The sequence below is a fragment of the Oncorhynchus kisutch genome, unplaced genomic scaffold, assembly GCF_002021735.2.
Source record: "Oncorhynchus kisutch isolate 150728-3 unplaced genomic scaffold, Okis_V2 scaffold1852, whole genome shotgun sequence".
NCBI classification, from domain to species: Eukaryota; Metazoa; Chordata; class Actinopteri; order Salmoniformes; family Salmonidae; genus Oncorhynchus; species Oncorhynchus kisutch.
In genome coordinates, this window is record NW_022263797.1 from 22586 (window position 1) to 42501 (window position 19916).

The 19916-nt window shown below is 43.5% G+C and overlaps 1 long non-coding RNA gene across 1 annotated transcript; it reads left to right on the forward strand.

The window, feature by feature from the left end:
- Positions 1–6658: 6658 nt before the first annotated feature.
- LOC116368106 (uncharacterized) lies at positions 6659–7264 on the forward strand. The gene is made up of 3 exons (XR_004208486.1): positions 6659–6772; positions 6975–7093; positions 7226–7264. It is a non-coding gene; the product is annotated as an uncharacterized LOC116368106 (long non-coding RNA).
- Positions 7265–19916: the final 12652 nt, after the last annotated feature.

Here is a 19916-nt window from a genome sequence, read left to right on the forward strand (position 1 = left end):
TGGTTTTGGCAGCACCCTAATAGAAAACACACCCATCGTGTCTGTCCCGGTCCTTTGTATTCCGAGGGTGTAAGTGCCTGCATCAGAGAGCTTAATAGTTTTGATGGTTAACAAGATTTCATCACCTTTACAAAGTTCAACAGTGCTCCCAGGTTTTCCCATATCATGAAAAGCCTATCCACCTTTGTGGGATCCCCTATGCTATAAGGATACCCTCTCTTCCAATCCCAGAACTGTCCCAAGTCGGTTATCCTGTAATCCCCATACGGACACCCTCCCAATTTAATATAATTTCATTTATAATTTTCGTCCACTTGTTCTGTAGACATACATTCAGCATTCCACGGGTCAGAACCTGGAATCCGCTGGTACATCACCATCTATTTCCATCGATTTCTCCAGAGTCCTGGAAATAAGGCCTCAGACAGGGAGTTAGACAACAGCCCCATAAAACTAAAACAGTCACACAGGTGAATGTAGCCCATAATACAGTGATCATAATATTTTCCCCATTTTCTAAACATATTATCCAACCCAATTAATCAGAAGTATCCACCCCAGTGTTTTCTGTCAACCCGTGATCCAGGGTGGTCAAACCAGCTGAGGCTTCGGGTACTGATTCATCCGGAGCTGTGTTATCTGGGATGTCACCCACGATAAGACCGCTCAGACAAACAGCTTCCATGTGAAGCCCCACCCTTTCCCCGAGAACACATCACTTAGCAAGAGCCAGACACATCTTCACTTCTATGAACAAAAACAGGGGTGACAGGACAGGGAGGATTTTCTTCATTCGAGAGATGGCCCCCGGAATTCTGTTAATTCCAGTTCTCCTCTCGAACACTGTTTATTGTTCGATAGTGTCAGTGTGTCTTACCCTCCCGCCGTGCGATATGAATCCGGGTAGCTCTTTCAGCTAGCTGCCACCAGGAGACCTTGGTATGGTCCCCCCAACAAGCCTCTGGGACTGGATTGAGTGACTTCACCTGCAGTTCACCTATAATGCATAAAATGCTGGACATACAGGCTTGGTTAACAAACAGTTTCTCATGTTTGATCTGATTCTATCTTTAACTTCTATGCCCATTTGTTAACTACATTTAAAAAAAATATTAGTTTCTTATCCAATAGGCCCCATCCTATCCTAGACCACAATTTACCTATCCCCCTTTTGATACCTAGCTTTGCCCAGGTAACAACTTTACCTGCTCTAAATAATGACTTAGGTAAGATTAGTATATTATCCGTCTGTTCTGACATTATCATGTAGGAGCGCCCCTTTAATTTTCCACATGTCCAATTCTCCCTTTTGTCTCCACTCAGTGACTGTTATCTACACACTCCGTTATCTTTGCTCGTCCTGGCTCCCTTCTAAAACTTCTCCTCTCTGCTCTCCAACCGTCAAGGTCTCTGCAGTGCGGGGGAGGGCTCATCTGTCTGCCTTTTCCCATGTTTCCACATTTTAACTAAATGTCTCACTGTTTGGCTTTATCTAAACTCATGGATTATTTATTTTTAGAAAAACATGTCTATGGTGGCAATTACTAAAGTCTTTATATAGGTTTAGTAAACTCCACTATAATTAAGTTACCTTAAAAAATTTAATTTAAAAAAAAAATAAAACAGTATTACCCATGACCACAAATGTATTATTCAAATGGCACCCCCTTGTGGCTGATCAGACCACCCGAGAGAGCCATGAAATCCGGTCACGGGTTACACCATCCCCCCACATTCGTGTTCCATACCATATTAGACATATTAAAGAACCCTTTATCCTTAAAATAAAATAAAAATCACTTGTGTAATTAAAACTCATAAAATAAAAAACTCATAAAGGTTCCATATGTGAGCGTGCCTCTTTAAAATATCATGTCTCTGGGAACATGGAAATCCCCTTAACCCAAACATTTACTACAAAAACAAAACCTAATAATTATGATAATCCCCTCAAACTCAAATAATTTGTCTCGATGTTTCATGTCTTATTCGTGTTTCTCCAAATTTTCTCCCAAAAATACTTCTTAAATACCCAGCCATTAGACAGACACACACAACTGTGATAAATGTGCACTGTCCCTTTAACATAAAAACCTCAGCCTGCAATCCACTCTGCGGGCCTTTCATAGTTCTCCATAATGAAAACAGATTCTAATGTTAGTATACCTTGACCTCCTGTTTAATTTCAATGATGTTATCTGAACAATCAAACCAAAATCAATACCCGGGAAGTACTTGTGTAAATGAATTAAAATAACTAAATAATTTGGTTAGAACACCACTCCCGTCTTACATCGACCACACCCTTCGCCCCGTACCTAGTGTACAGCTTATCTATTACTCAGTGGCTCAATTAATGTTTAACGTAAGTATGTTCAGATGTTGATTATGTAATTCTACAACATTAGTATAGTTCAAACCTCATAATATAACTCCGCAAAAAGAAATTTGCGTTAATAGAGTTTAACACTCTTTCCAACAGTCATGCACCCCCCTCAATATTCTATGATATAACTCTCATCAGCAAGCCTGCGACTTTTTCAACATTCTCACCGGTTCCAGCTCCAACTGAAACACCTCATGTACCACACTCGCTTTGTCCCCGACCTCATTCATATCGATATTAGTCCCCGACTGAATATCAAGCGTGTTTCATGCACAGGATTTGATTCTTACAAATCTTCATTTACGCCAGTAAGCAGACCAGTGGGAGACGCAATGGCCCCGCCTTCTGTTCATTCTCTGTTTGGTCCCTTGGTTCTTAAATACATGGCTTTTATTTCTTTCAACTTCCTTGTCTCTGGCCTCCTGCTACGTCCCTCAACTCACATTCCATTGTTTTCAGCTGGGCCCCTGTTGGCGGCCACCCCCCTAGATAACCTGCTTGTGTCCATCTTAACTTCAATCCCTCCCAAACTTTCTTTATAGGCGTCCATCGTTCCTTTCCCCCTGATCTATATTCAATTTTTTGTTCTAGGAACTCATTAAACCTCAGCTTTGGAATATTGGGAGTCGCCATTGTGAATTTGCTTTAAACGTAATTTAATTTAATTCAATCGGAATTTAATCGTAGTTTTAATCGAAATTCTCTCCTTCTATCTGAATATAGTTAGCATATACTTCGCCCGACGTTGATTAGTACCCACGATGTATTCGAAGAGACACTATTGCTCGTGCTCTGCCTTATCTCAGAGCTTCTCCTTCGTATATTCAGGTTGAGAAAAACCGCATGGGCTGGTATAGCATTATGGAGCGCACAACCAAGGGATCTATTCGACTATTTAGTCTCAATATTTAAATATTATATTCAGATATTATTTCAATTATACATCAGTCATTTCATTCCTGATTATACATTTATACATGTACCTATTAACATAGGTACATACAATATAGAATTATCCAATATCCCTTATTATAATTCTCTCTCTCTCCCTCTATCTAACCACCAACAATCTTAATGGAAACAATTTCAACCACATTGCATTTTAACATAACATAACATAAACAGTTACAAATAGACAAAACAAGACAAAACAGCACGTTATATCTCTGACCCCTGAAAGCCGATCCTTATCAGTGAATTTCTATCAGACTGAGCCGTACCGGACCACAGGATAAAATTACAACTTATCCCCATCGGCGCCAGATTTGAAGAATAGTAATTAGCTATCCCCTACTGATCTCTATTCCTGATCCCTATCGAGCTGACCCCTATCAGAATTATTACACATGTCCGACCCCTATCGGTGAATCTCTATCAGACTGAGCCGTACCGGGTCACGGGATAAAATTACAATTTATCCCCTTCGGCGCCAGATTTGAAGAATAGTAATTAGCTATCCCCTACTGATCTCTATTCCCGACCCCTATCGGAACTAACACACATGTCCGACCCCTATCGGTGAATCTCTATCAGACTGAGCCGTACCGGGCCACAGGATAAAATTACAATTTATCCCCCTCGGTGCCAGATTTGAAGAATAGTAATTAGCTATCCCCTACTGATCTCTATTCCCGACCCCTATCGGAACTAACACACATGTCCGACCCCTATCGGTGAATCTCTATCAGACTGAGCCGTACCGGGCCACAGGATAAAATTACAATTTATCCCCCTCGGTGCCAGATTTGAAGAATAGTAATTAGCTATCCCCTACTGATCTCTATTCCCGACCCCTATCGGAACTAACACACATGTCCGACCCCTATCGGTGAATCTCTATCAGACTGAGCCGTACCGGGCCACAGGATAAAATTACAATTTATCCCCCTCGGTGCCAGATTTGAAGAATAGTAATTAGCTATCCCCTACTGATCTCTATTCCCGACCCCTATCGGAACTAACAAAGACAAAACAGTGATCACTCATCATTGAAAGCTAGCAGACTGTGCTGACCGGACTGATATCTCATCAATGATTTAAATCACACCGGCCGTCGCCGGTTCGTTACTACATATGTTCACATACACTGTTATTTCGACTCGTCAGCAAATTATAAATTTACACAAGAATTCATACTTACTCGGAAAAACTGATAAAAATTTGGACAGACTATTCGACAATATGCAAAGTTTGATTTAACAGGCTTTTGCTTACCTTATTTTTATATGGTGCACCTTGAAATCAGTTTTCCGAGTTGAGCAGAATTGTTGCCCTCCCCCGAAAGTCTTCACCCGTCTTTCTTATTTATTTAATGAATCGTCCTTTCCCCAACTCGCCTTCTCCACACCCAAATCAACTCACTTCGACTGGATCGTTAGTAAACTATACTCTGCTACCATTTCTGTTAGTAATTGGATATGTAGACGGACGAGTCGGTCAAGGATCGATTCAGACAAGGTGGTAAATTGTATGACAAGCTACAGTTTATTCAGAGTGAAGATATCTAGAACAGCGTAATTACGGCTCTCCCGCTGGTTCGTACGGAAGCACAGACGAAGAAGAGACCGTTACAATCAGTACACCACTATTATATAGGAAAGAATGTAGGTTGATTCTGGAAGATCGGATCTTTGGATTGGTTCATCTGGGGTGTAGTCTGTAGTCTTCCGCCATTGGCTCAGTTGTCTGTCCGTCATCGTAGAATCCTCTTCGGGCATTCAACGTTCAGAGACAACGGAGATCATGTGTGTGTGCGCTGGTTTTGGCCATTAGTGTAATGCGGGAGCTATCCTGTAGGGGACCCCACAGGCTCAACTCTGAGTTGTAGCCCTTTATCAACAATAGTTTGGTCACCTACATAAGAATTAGCATTTCTCTACACCTCCCTTCTCACCTCATTTGCTCACATTGTATATAGACTTGTTTATACTGCATTATTGACTGTATGTTTGTTTTTACTCCATGTGTAACTCTGTGTCGTTTTATCTGTCGAACTGCTTTGCTTTATCTTGGCCAGGTCGCAATTGTAAATGAGAACTTGTTCTCAACTTGCCTACCTGGTTAAATAAAGGTAAAATAAATAAATAAATAACGGATACTTTCCAAACACCAAATGTTCCCGCGCTGAGCGATACTGTTTACTACACTATTATGCATACAATCCAAATCATACGTTTATTGTCATTCATACTCTTCATTTTTAACCGAATATCTTTGCAAAGGTGTTCCTTGTGTCAATTCAGAGCTTGGAAATATTGTAATAATGTGCTTAAGAGGATAACAGGATAACACAACAACCACATTTTCAATTGACAATCATTGCTTTAAATGGATGTGGTCGATAGATTTGTATAGGTGGAGCAGTGTGATGTTGTTCCCCTAGATTATGCACCAAATTGCACACAAGGACCAATTCAAATAGGCCAGGTCAAGAGGGGATGTTAATAATTTGATAATAATAATAATTCAGTGTATTTTTTTTATTGAATTACAGCTGCATATCTAATGTTTTTCTTTGGTGTAAAAACACTTTTTCATATCAATATTGTACATACATGTGATTGTATATTTTGGTTTGGTCCATCGCAGGTTATCTGTATTTCCATACCCCCTTATTGTTCTCCTTTGCCTGACCTTCGGCTTGCAAGGTATGTTGTCCTTGGCTCCGAAATTGTTCAATATAAAACCGTGGTAATGTTACACAAGGTACTGTTATGCACCATAAATTTGTTACAATGTGGATAATATAAATTATCCTAATTAAAAGTACACAATGCAGAACGAACCACGCTACATAGGCATATATAAACAATGTATTTAATTTGTAAACCAAGGTTGGATTAGTTGGTCTGAACAACATGCAATCCGATAATCGCGTCATGAATCGGGATGGGCTCCTACATCCTCATATACACATTATGACATAATAAAGAGTTTAATCTTTCACGAAATAAAGACAAAGAAGCATACCCATTTATACAGGTTCTACACATTCCATTTCTCCATGGCAATAGAATGTAAACATTCTATTTTGCGCCAAACATCCCTACAACTCAATTCTAAGTGCAGCATATTGGACGACTCCACAGTCATTGATCATTCGCGACTTTAAGTCACTCCTGTTATCTCTAGAGCATCCCGTATATCTATAGCGCTGCATTTCTTCCCCATCTTACCATGGATAGGGTTTGGTGCTTTCCGGAGTTCACTTATGGTCCCACAAAGGTAATCTTTGGAGAAATTAATTTTAGCATACTGTAAATGCCTGTGCATAATGTGCATAACAAAGCATCATTATTTTCATTATCTTCAAAGGATTTCTGTAGAAGCAGCCTTTATTTTCAGACTCTGCAGGCCTGCTGGGAGGAAACATATTACAATAAACAGGTAAGATTCAGCCCACAAAAAAATAAACAACAGAAAAAGAGTTGTATTTCAAGACAGTTTAGAGAAGGTGGTCATAAGAGTTCTTAATAATCACTTGCAAATTGTGAGGCATGAGCAGTTGTGAAATGTTGCGAGAGGACCTTCTGAAAGCACATGATATGGTATTTCGTGGCACAGTCTCACACCTTACCTCATCTTGCAGAAGAAGCTCATGGTCCACTATCTGCTGCTCCAGAGTCAAGGCCAGGTCCCTCCCCATGTCACCACGGAGCACATGAGCAACTGGCTGGTGTCTCAGGGCAAAAAATCTCTTAGGGAGAGGTGAGTACCACGTCAGCACTCACATTCACTGCCATTCCCTGCCACCAGCAGCACTCCAGGAGGTGTGGGAAAAATAAACAACAGAAAAATCAGAAGGCAGGAAAGTTGAATTGCTCTGTGTTTTATTTGAAGGGTGTGGAAGGAAACCCTGGAGGAAGGAAACGACCTCGCTTGGCTGGTAAGAGAATGAGAGTTAGAGACAAACTACAAGTTAGTGAGCTCTTTACTAGCCTTTCAACAACGAGTTAGCACAGCAGAATAGATCTGTTGTGAAATTACACCAATGGGACTTCCTGTTTCATACTGCAGGCCTGGGAAGTAAACACTTGCCTAAAAATGATGAACATAGAGCACGAGGCTTTCTGCAAGCTCCGCCGCTCCATGCACCCCACCTCGCCAGCTGACATGTGAGTTCCATGTACTGCTCTGCATATGACTTGATCCATTTATCTACACATCTGGAACTACGCAGAAACAGACTAAGGCGGTGTTCTAAGTGAGTACATTGCACATCGTTTACCTTTGTTTTCTCCTTTTTGTTGATTTCAGCGATCCGAAGGTCCACAGCATCGTGGAGAAAGCTGTGAGAAGCATTCTGGGCGAGCAGTCCAATGAGCCCCGTAGCAACCTGCTCAGCCCATCTCAGGTGGTGGTGGAGGTGGTGCCCAGGCTCCTCCTGGCCCTGTGGCTTCAGCCAGAGGAAGGCCATTCAGAGCACCCAATCCTAATAAGTGGGATGGCCGTGGGCATGGTGGCGGCCGTAGTGGAGAAGCTCTCCTGCATGTTAAAGGACCCTTCCCCTCACATCCCTTTCTCCCGGGCTGCTGCTTTTGACTCAGTGTGGTCGATCCTGGGGAGAATCAGTCAGTCCTTCTCCACAGATGACCTGCAGAGCCCTTTTTATATGAGCTCTGTCTGTGGCTTTGTGGCTGACGAGGTGCAGAGCTGCTTCCAGCCCCCTGCAGCCACCCTACCAGTCCCCCCTGTGCTCACGGTGGCCGTTTCCACCACACTACCAGCTGGCATCCAAGCAGGTGAGTAGAAATGATAGAGAACACTCTGACAGATGCCTGTTCTGATGACATCTTGGTGCCTTGTAGTAGTAGAGCTCATCAGGATTGTTGTTGTCACCCATAATACAGACCCGGCTTCTTCCCACCTGGAGGTTGAGGACATCACCCCTAAGAAAGAGGCAGATCCGGCTTCTTCCCACCTGGGGGTTGTGGACATCACCACTAACACAGAGGCAGATCCGGGTTCTTCCCACCTGGAGGTTGAGGACATCACCCCTAAGACAGAGGCAGATCCGGCTTCTTCCCACCTGGAGGTTGTGGACATCACCACTAACACAGAGACAGATCCGGGTTCTTCCCACCTGGAGGTTCAAGACATCACCACTAACACAGAGGCAGATCCGGCATCTTCCCACCTAGAGGTTCAAGACATCACCACTAACACAGAGGCAGATCCTGCTTCTTCCAACCTGAATGTGGTGGACATCACCCCTAATACAGAGGCAGAGCCCATCTCTTCCCTCTTGGAAGTTGTGGACGTCACACCTGAAGAAAGGACTCTCACGATGGCCGTCTTCGTCACTCTGCCAGCTGACATCCAAGCAGGTGAGTAACACTTAGAGAGCACTCTGACAGGTGTCGTTTGTCATGACATCTTAGTAGAACCTTTCAACTGGCCAGTGTTAAGAAGCTACGGTTTGCATTAGTTTACATTCTGATCCTCTTTTTTCCCTTTCCAGAGGATGTTGCTGTGGTCATCCCGGATGTCAACCCACACGTCACCAAGGATGTGACACTGGATGTTCCATGCAGAGCTAGGAAAGGGGCAGTCTGGCGATTATTTTGCAGGCTTTGGAGGGCAGTGTGCTGCTGCGCCTGCCACAAGGAAGAGGAGGAACAATATTAATTATTCATCACACCTGCAGAAAAGGGATTGAACCATAGACCATTAAATTATTCACATTATAATTGAACTCAATTCTGCTTTTCTTCTGTTTACTACTTAATTTCTTAACTTTTCTATAATATTTCACTTTGCAAGTATGGATTAGGTTGTGTAAATAAGTGGGACACATCCCAATGTTGATGCTTTGAATAATTTACTTTGTACATTTAAAAAAAACATGTCTTATTTGACAACAAAAATGGAGGGCGCTCAACCAACGTTGAGTTGAGGTACATCCAAATATTTGAATCATCATAGAAAAGGAAAAAGCCCAACTCTTGCTCACTATAAAAAATGCATTGTTTTATTCAAGCAAGGTTAAAAGATTAACGTTTCGCCCTAGTCTTTGACGATATGCAAGTTCTATTTGCCCAGTAAAAGGGTGACGCAGACTCACCCTGGTTCTTGAGGGTTGAAGACAGTGAAAAATGATCATTAAGTAAATGGGACTTTTCAATTATAACAGAACATGGCCAAGATGTTCAAATGTTCATAAATGACCAGCATGGTCAAATAATAATAGTCACAGTAGTTGTCGGGGGTGCAGCAAGTCAGCACCTCAGGAGTAAATGTCAGTTGGCTTTTCATAGCCGATTATTAAGAGTATCTCTACCATCCTGCTGTCTCTAGAGAGTTGAAAACAGCAGGTCTGGGACAGGTAGGACGTCCGGTGAACAGGTCAGGGTTCCATAGCCACAGGCAAAACAGCTGAAACTGGAGAAGCAGCACGGCCAGGTGGACTGGGGACAGCAAGGAGTCATCATGCCAGGTAGTACTGAGGGATGGTCCTAGGGCTCAGGTCCTCCGAGAGAGAGAAAGAAAGAGAGAATTAGAGAGAGCATACTTAAATTCACACAGGACACCGGATAAGACAGGAGAAGTACTCCAGATATAACAAACTGACCCTAGCCCCCCGACACATAAACTACTGCAGCATAAATACTGGAGGCTGAGACAGGAGGGGTCAGGAGACACTGTGGCCCCATCCGATGATACCCTCGGACAGGGCCAAACAGGAATGATATGACCCCACCCACTTTGCCAAAGCACAGACCCACATCACTAGAGGGATATCTTCAACCACCAACTTACTGAGACAAGGCCGAGTATAACCCACAAAGATCTCCGCCACGGCACAACCCAAGGGGGGGTGCCAACCCAGACAGGAAGATCTCATCGGTGACTCAACCCACTCAAGTGACGCACCCCTCCTAGGGACGGCATGAAAGAGCACCAGTAAGCCAGTGACTCAGCCCCTGTAATAGGGTTAGAGGCAGAGAATCCCAGTGGAAAGAGGGGAACCGGCCAGGCAGAGACACCAAGGGCGGTGCGGTTCGTTGCTCCAGAGCCTTTCCGTTCACCTTCACACTCCTGGGCCAGACTACACTTAATCATATGACCCACTGAAGAGATGAGTCTTCAGTAAAGACTAAAAAGGTTAAGACCAAGTCTGCTTCTCTCACATGGGTAGGCAGACCATTCCATAAAAATTGAGCTCTATAGGAGAAAGCCCTGCCTCCAGCTGTTTGCTTAGAAATTCTAGGGACAATTAGGAGGCCTGTGTCTTGTGACCGTAGCATACGGGTAGGTATGTACGGCAGGACCAAATCAGAGAGATAGGTAGGAGCAAGCCCATGTAATGCTTTGTAGGTTAGCAGTAAAACCTTGAAATCAGCCCATAGTGGTGTCCCCATCCCTCCTAAGGAGGAGCCACTGAGACATGTGATGAGGCCAAGGAAGATCACTCTGCAAGGACGGGATAGGACACATCACAACACTGCTGCTCATTCATATTCAAACACACCTCAGAGTACGGACACAAACATGGACGCCCCCCCCCCCCCCCCCCCCCCCCACACACACACACACAATGAACTTACCTGTACATATCAGAATCATACATTCGACAGCCACCTCTTCCCCCACATGTATTGATCCCCCACCTCAAACATGTTGAGTCAATTCCAGATGCTGGAATGGTGCTGGAATGCAGGTGCAGTAGGGCCTAGTATGTCATGATGTGATACCATGTGTACCCCATATCCTGTGTTTGTGTTGATGTTTTTTTATTTTATTTAAACAGGGAGTCACACTGAGATTAAACATCCATTTTACCACAGTCAAATCAAATTTATTTATATAGCCCTTCGTACATCAGCTGATATCTCAAAGTGCTGTACAGAAACCCAGCCTAAAACCCCAAACAGCAAGCAATGCAGGTGTAGAAGCACGGTGGCTAGGAAAAACTCCCTAGAAAGGCCAATACCTAGGAAGAAACCTAGAGAGGAACCAGGCTATGTGGGGTGGCCAGTCCTCTTCTGGCTGTGCCGGGTGGAGATTATAACAGAACATGGTCAAGATGTTCAATGTTCATAAATGACCAGCATGGTCGAATAATAATAAGGCAGAACAGTTGAAACTAGAGCAGCAGCACAGTCAGGTGGAAGTTGAAACTGGAGCAGCAGCATGGCCAGGTAGACTGGGGACAGCAAGGAGTCATCATGTCAGGTAGTCCTGGGGCATGGTCCTAGGGCTCAGGTCAGTTGAAACTGGAACAGCAGCATGGCCAGGTGGACTGGGGACAGCAAGGAGTCATCATGTCAGGTAGTCCTGGGGCATGGTCCTAGGGCTCAGGTCCTCCGAGAGAGAGAAAGAAAGAGAGAAGGAGAGAATTAGAGAACGCACACTTAGATTCACACAGGACACCGAATAGGACAGGAGAAGTACTCCAGATATAACAAACTGACCCCAGCCCCCCGACACATAAACTACTGCAGCATAAATACTGGAGGCTGAGACAGGAGGGGTCAGGAGACACTGTGGCCCCATCCGAGGACACCCCCGGACAGGGCCAAACAGGAAGGATATAACCCCACCCACTTTGCCAAAGCACAGCCCCCACACCACTAGAGGGATATCTTCAACCACCAACTTACCATCCTGAGACAAGGCTGAGTATAGCCCACAAAGATCTCCGCCACGGCACAACCCAACGGGGGGGGGCGCCAACCCAGACAGGATGACCACAACAGTGAATCAACCCACTCAGGTGACGCACCCCCTCCAGGGACGGCATGAGAGAGCCCCAGCAAGCCAGTGACTCAGCCCCTGTAATAGGGTTAGAGGCAGAGAATCCCAGTGGAAAGAGGGGAACCGGCCAGGCAGAGACAGCAAGGGCGGTTCGTTGCTCCAGAGCCCTGTAACTTACAGTGCCCTGTAAAAGCTGTAAAAGTTGAAGTCATATTGAACAACTACCAGAGAGAACCTTCTCTACATAGGAATTGCATACCATATTTTTTTCCATACATCAAAATAATACTTTATTATCAATCAGCCATTACTAACTTAGATAAGGCCTCAACAAGGCCCCAGTTAATGGTTGAAAATAACTAATTTCAGTGCCAATGAGTTACACTGAGTGTATAAAACATTAAGAACACCTGCTCTTTCCATGACATATGCTGACCAGGTGAATCCAGGTTAACGCTATAATCCCTTATGGATGTCACTAGTTAAATCCACTTAAATCAGTATAGATAAAGAGGAGGGGAAAGGTTTAAAAAATATATTGTAAAAGCTTGAGACAATTGAGACATGGATTGTGTATGTGTGCCATTCAGAGGGTGAATGGGCAAGACAAAATATTTAAGTGCCTTTAAACAGGTTATGGTAGTAAGTGCCAGTGGTACCAGTTTGTGTCAAGAACTGCAACGCTGCTGTTTTTTTTACGCTCAACAGTTTCCTGTGTGTATCAAGAATGGTCCACCACTCAAAAGACATACAGCCAACTTGACACAACTGTGGGAAGCATTGGAGTCAACATGGGCCAGCATCCCTGTGAATGTGTTGTACACTCAGTACATTAATAGTATTGGTACGTGTTCTTGCCATAACCTGTAAAGCTGGAGCAGCCTGCGAGGCAGGGGGAGGTGTAGGTGATGCCGGTGTCTGAACACTCAGGGTCCCACTCCCCAGCCAAGCAGTAGCAGTCTCTGTTACACTCTGACAACAGGCTGCCATCGTACACCAGGGGACCTGGGGGACAGAGAAAATTGCTGGTAATAATGATGTTTAAATAATTGTTGCTGAACTATCATTGACACAGGCACAGTGACAAAACAGCCAGGAATCTGGGCTCAGTAACAACCATACTGTATATTCCCACAAGAGGGAGCCCCGGCACAAGCCCATGTGTGTTTTGGTCAAACTCTCCCTCATATTCCACTGATCAAAACTTTTGTTTTTATCAACCCACCAACCAACCAACCAATCAGATGTCATATTTACCCGTTGTAGGACACGGTCAGACCAGCCACCTGAACGTTGTCACACTTAGTGCCAGACTGCAGAGGGAGGAGGAGGTAGGCCATGAAGGAGGTGACGAAAGACAGCTGGGCTCCAGACACAACGCCAAGCTTATACCTCTTCATCAGTAGACCTCCCAGGAATATCCCCACTGCACCCACAGGCAGGTTCAACTCACCTGGAAAAGTTATACTCACACGTCTTTAGTGCTACCAGTGTGCTGGAGTTTCATTTCCACTCATGTTCAACAAACCTACAGGGGATGGGAGAGAACAAAAAAAGTGTTCAACATCAGTGCTGACAGGAGGGAACATTTCAGTTGGAGCATGTCCAGGTTTCTATGGCTTCGTTGAGACAGGCAGCCCAATTCAGTCATTGTTTTGAGTAATTGTTGTAACTTTAATGTGTTCATGTTTAAGTTAATTCATTGAGCTGTAATTAAAGATATTTCTTTCCAGTTATTTACATATGTAATTGTATTGGTTAGTATTGAATTACGCTTTTGACTGCAAGTTCCAGAATGCCTTGCGACAGGAATGAGAGTGAGAACGCGCAAGTTATGTGCTGGTGCAAAGTGATTAGGCTGACCTTTCCGCTAGCATCTTACCTGCATTGCTCTGTAAAATCTAAAGTTCTTAAATGTAACGTGAACAAGTAATATTACTAAAAGAAGCGTTCATATCCACCCCGACGTCCCGAGTCATTACTTTGAAGACGGTTATTCTAAAAGTAATTGCTCTTTTGACCAATCAGATATGCTCTGAAAAAGAGCTGATGCGAAAATATCTAACGTGATAATTTTCCATCATTATTCAACAGGCTAATGGGTCTCCAGTTGTCTATATAAGGAGTATCCTTATTAAGTTTGGGAATCAAAGTAATCACACCTTGTTTTAAGGAAGCCGGAAACTCCCCATTTTCTATTGATTCGTGAAACATAGCAAGAATGAAAGGAATCAATTTATCATTGAATGCTTTATAAAACTCGCTTATTAAACCATCATTTCCAGGGGACCTATTGTCCTTAATGCTTTTAATACAGTCTTTTATCTCAATTTCAGGTAACTCATCATCACAAAAATCCCTGAAATCATTATCTATCTTAGCAATGTTTGCAACACGTCATGCTCTTATCAACTGAGCTACGAAGGAGCACGTCGACGTCGCTAGAATGATGACAAGCAATGTTAAGGGATTCTAAAGGGAATCAGAATTCCAAACTAATTTCTATGGCAACACAGTTGTCAATTTTGTAAACAATCATTTTCGAACGTGTGTTGCCAAGAGACATCTAACCGACGTTCTATGGAACGTTTTCTGTGCGAAAACAACTTTGCTGCTGACAACAAACTTGTTTGATTTTTGAGACCTGAGAACAATCGACTGGAAAATGCCTGGGTGCTTTTCAAGACTGGCGGAGAGAGTGCGTGGACGTCGGCGGCCTACTGCGTCGACAGGTTGTTCAAATTCATTTGTGGCTTGTTTTTCTTGTCTTTTTCTGTTTTGCAGGGTTCGTGATCGTCGACAGGTGGACAGCGACTTCGAAGAGGGTATGTGGAGTTTACAACTCTTATTTTACTACATTTAACAATGTCATTATAATTTGCGAAATGTTGTGTATTTCTATCATTCAGACTTGGCAAAAATGCTTGTGCTCGAGATGTTGTACCTTGCTAGCTAACATTAACTTTAGTAACTGTTGCTAAGCAATCAACTTTTGCTACCTAGCTAGCTAATATTAGCAATCTTGGTATTTTTTTAATGTCCTAACAATAGTTTATTTTATATTCCAATGTTCCTCATTTTAGAAACAACTGTCCTGGATGAGGTCCAGTTGGATGTGCCATTGGATGATGTGCTAGATGTTCCACAGCTGCCAGTCCTCCTTGATGTCCAGAATGCTGCTATCATCCTTGAGGATGTGCCAGATGTGCAGACTATCCTTGAGGTACAATTTTCTGAAAGTTTGGGGTTTTATGTTTGAAAAATATCCCAGATATTCAAGTTGTCTCTTTAACATGAAACAAATCTCTTGTCTGCTTTCTGCTTTAGGAGGCCACTGGCATTTGGCAGTTGATTCCGATTAGGTTCAGCCCCCAGTACTGTGGGCCTGTTGTGATCAGGGTAAGAGACCCCCCCCCCCCCCCCCCCCCCCACCACACACACACAGTCACATCACGGTTACAATGTTTACTGTTTCCAACATGAATGTATTGTAATGTGCAGAACAATGCCGGTCCGGTGGTTAAAGCTTGGAGAACTTTCCAGTTCATCAGCCCCATCATCACCTACATGCGTGGGGGATCCCAGGTATGTGTCTTTGTAACAACCTAATCCTAATCTACATTGTCAGTCATTTGATCTTGATGGAAATGTGTCACAGCAATTGCTGAAGTGGTTTTGTTGATGTTGTCTTGTTGTTTATCTCAACAGCAGGTGGTGGTGAGGATGAACCACGTGAGTAGGGTGAGAGGCCTGGAGACTCAACTGGTGTGGGCCATCTCCAAGGAGACAGCCAGGCTTAGTCCAGAGGGCATCTCCTACTGTGCCACCAAAGTGCAGTCCATCACTTGGATCCAGGTAAGACGTAAATACTACTGAAACAGTAGTAGGTTAGGCTTTTCTTCACTTATTCCATTTGGACTTAATATGTATTCTCTCTTTGTCAGCGTGTGGCTGGCAGGGTGACCCACTATGCGTCTCACCTCCGCCACGAGACGTCTGTGGACATGACGCTTGGCTGCAACCAGGTAAATAAACGATTTCCTATGTATATAGACTAGACATTACTGGGCATTTTGGCATTCGATTTGGTGTGTTTTCTAATAACGTGTGTGTGTGTGTGGTAAACCGGTGTGCTGTGTGTGTTTTGAGCAGCAGACTGATGTCTCAGTGGTGTACGCCACTCTCCACATGGGGCTGGACGGGCTTCTCTCCTCTTCAGCGTGGTCGGAGGCTGCCTCCTTCTCTACTCCCACCACTCAGCAGTTCACTGACCCAGAGCCTGAGGGCCACAACTGCTATGAGGTCAGACGTTACACACACATACTATTGACTAGGAGCATTAAGATCCTTCCATTGACCGATTGTTTGTTATGTCATTGCACTGGTCACTGATTTTGAATGCTTGTTTTGTTGTCGTAGGGCTGGGAGGAGGACCTGCTGCCTGAGGAGAGGGAGGTTCCTCTGCTAAAGTGAGTTCCTCTAAATGTCTGTGTAGTCTGAGCTTGTCAAATGCTGAAGGATAGTGGTCATAATGCTGTTATCCCCCATTGACTCTAATGGTTGACATGCTTCATTCCCTCCCTTTCACAGCCTCCACCTTACCACCAAGAGAGTGGAGGACATCGCCCTGAGGCTCGTCTCCTTGCGCCAGGCCTTCACTGTGAGTGGACCCACTGTTCTTTTTGTCTCTATGACTTCTTGTTCTGTCTCCAAGAGGAAGAGGTCTCACCCTAACTCTTCCCTCTTCCCTAGACCCTGCTTGGTTCCACCCTGAGCAGGAACCATCTGTTTGTGGCGGGAAAGGTCCTCCTGGGCGGCCTTGTTCAGGCCAACCACATGGTAACTCACTAACTCATTCTCTTTCAAGGGAAAGAGAGCGTCCCTGAGGGGAAATGTGTTCTGTTCACTAAGATGCTCTTTTCTTTGTCATAGGACGAGGCCAAATTCATCCGTACCTATAATGACTTTGTGGACTACCTGAGTGACCCCTCCAAGCGGAATGACATTGCGAGGGAGCTGGCTGAGGCAAAGGTGAGTTCATTAACTCTTTCAAGTCTCACTGAGTTCTTCCACATGCATGTCTTTTATACATCACAGTAGCTGATCTATATGAAATCATTCCTATTTTCTCCAAACGTGTTTTCTTGTCCTAGATCCATCATGTGAACATGATAGATGTCCTCTTTGAGCTGGTGCTGTTTAGGATGATGACAGCTCAGAAGTCCCTGATGGTGGTAAGTAGCATCTCACTGGAACATGTTTTGATATCGCTCTATTAGCAGTTTCACTTAAATTCCTCATCTCTTCTATTCTCTTTTCTCCTCCTTTGTTTCCTTTAGCACCATGGTGGGTTCGTGGAGCGTCTGTACGCTCTCCTGTACTCCTTCCTGCCCACTGCTGCCAACATGGAGCCAGAGGCTGATAGATACCTACTGCTGCTCAATGTAAGAGTCAAGAGGTTACTTCCTGTTTACTTCCATATTCTTAGTGTACTTCCTTTTGACTTCCTTATTCATGGTTAACCAGGTTTCAATGCCATTTTAGGGGGAGTATTTCTAATTGTCTCTCTCCTCTTGATAAGCTAGTAACTCAGATCCCATTTTCTATGTGTTGTGTGGTGTTCTCTTCAGGGTGGACTGATGGCTCTGCTAGATGACATGTTTGGCCAGCAGCTGGCCTGGTACTTTAACCCAGAGTCTCTGGTCACTGAGCTCTCCACCCTCCTGGAGTACCACTTGGAGAACCTCATGGCCAGGCATGTAGTCCTACTGCAGGGACCATACTCCTTTCTCCTTCTCTCTCTCTTTTGAAGGAATTGAGGACTTGAAGTGCTTGTTGAACCCTGATTAGTTAACACCCATTAATTTAATGTATTCTCTGTTTTCTCTCCCCACAGATCTTGTGACACTTTGCCACCCAACAGGATCTAGACACCAATGCACTACATTACTTTGCACTGAACTTGACATTGTAAATAAATAAGTTGTAGTTCAAAAACATTTTTGTTTCTGTCTTTTCATCGATTTGATTTTATGACCATTTCCTCTTCCTGGAGGTATAATGCATATATTAGAATATTACATGAACAATGATGCTTTATTATCTGCATATGGAAATAAAAAACAACGTTTAGTTGATTTACAGATACTACAGGCCCACACTTATATGGTTTTGTACAGTGGTTTGTGATACTGGGGCGGCAGGGTAGCCTAGTGGTTAGAGTGTTGGACTAGTAACCGGAAGGTTGCATGTTCAAACCCCCGAGCTGACAGGTACACATCTGTAGTTCTGCCCCTGAACAGGCAGTTAACCCACTGTTCCTTGGCCATCATTGAAAATAAGAATTTGTTCTTAACTGACTTGCCTAGTAATTAAAAAAAATACTGTACTATTTAAAAACATGTAGGATGACATACACTGAGTCCACAATAGACTAGGAACATCTTCCTAATATTGAGTTGCACACTCTTTTCCCCTCAGAACAGCCTAATTTCCTCGAACATGGACTCGACAAGCTGCCCTAAGCGTTCCACAAGGGTGCTGGCCCATGGTCAAGTTGGCTGGACGTCCTTTGGGTGGTGGACCATTCTTGAGACACATGGGAAACTGTTGAGCATGAAAAAAAGCAGCAGTGTTGCAGTTCTTGACACACTTAACCCGGTGTGCCTGGCACCTACTACCATACCCCGTTCAAAGACAGTTAAATCTTTCTCTTGCTGAATCACCCTCTGAATGACACACACAATCCGTGTCTCAATTCTCTCAAGGTTTTAAAATATTTCTTTAACTCCCCTTCATCTACACTGATTGAAGTAGATTCAACAAGTGACATCAATAAGGGGTCATAGCTTTAACTTGGTCAGTCTATGTCATGGAAAGAGCAGGTGTCCTCAATGTTTTGTATTATCAGTGTGTGTAGTAACCTGGTACAGTATGAAGTATACCACTAGAGGGGATAATTGCTTGTTGAATGTTACTTCTCACTATCCCTACATTAACAGTCTGCCATTGTAGACTGCGGTAACTTGGGTATCTTGTTTATTTATATTTGCCATTAATGTCTGAACCATTTACCATCTTTCCCACTGAAACCAGTAAATCAGACTGTTAAACAGCCACCACTAACATTGATTGGCTGCTGCCAACACACTGACTCAACTCCAGCCACTTTATAATGGGAATTGATGGAAAATATATCACTAGCCACTTTAAACAATGCTACTTAATATAATGTTTACATACCCTACATTATTCATCTCATATGTATATGTATATACTGTACTCTATCATCTACTGCATCTTTATGTAATACATGTATCACTAGCCACTTTAAACTATGCCACTTTGTTTACATACCCTACAACTCATCTCATATATATATATATATATACTGTACTCGATACCATCTACTGCATCTTGCCTATGCCGTTCTGTACCATCACTCATTCATATATCTTTATGTACACATTCTTATCCCTTTACACTTGTGTGTATAAGGTAGTAGTTTTGGAATTGTTAGGTTAGATTACTCATTGGTTATTACTGCATTGTCGGAACTAGAAGCACAAGCATTTCGTACACACGCATTAACATCTGCTAACCATGTGTATGTGACAAATACATTTGATTTGATTTGTTAGTGTTCATGTGTGAGAGGGTGTGTAGTAGTGCATACTGACCATTAGTTGGATCATAGTGTGGGTGGTGGAGTTTAGCAGGAACACAGAGGGTAGAGGCATTCTACATCACAGTAGAAGGCAGAGTAACCCGTAGGAGCCAATACTCAGTCATAATGGAGAGAAATACCATAGAAAATCAAAAGACAGATGAATGA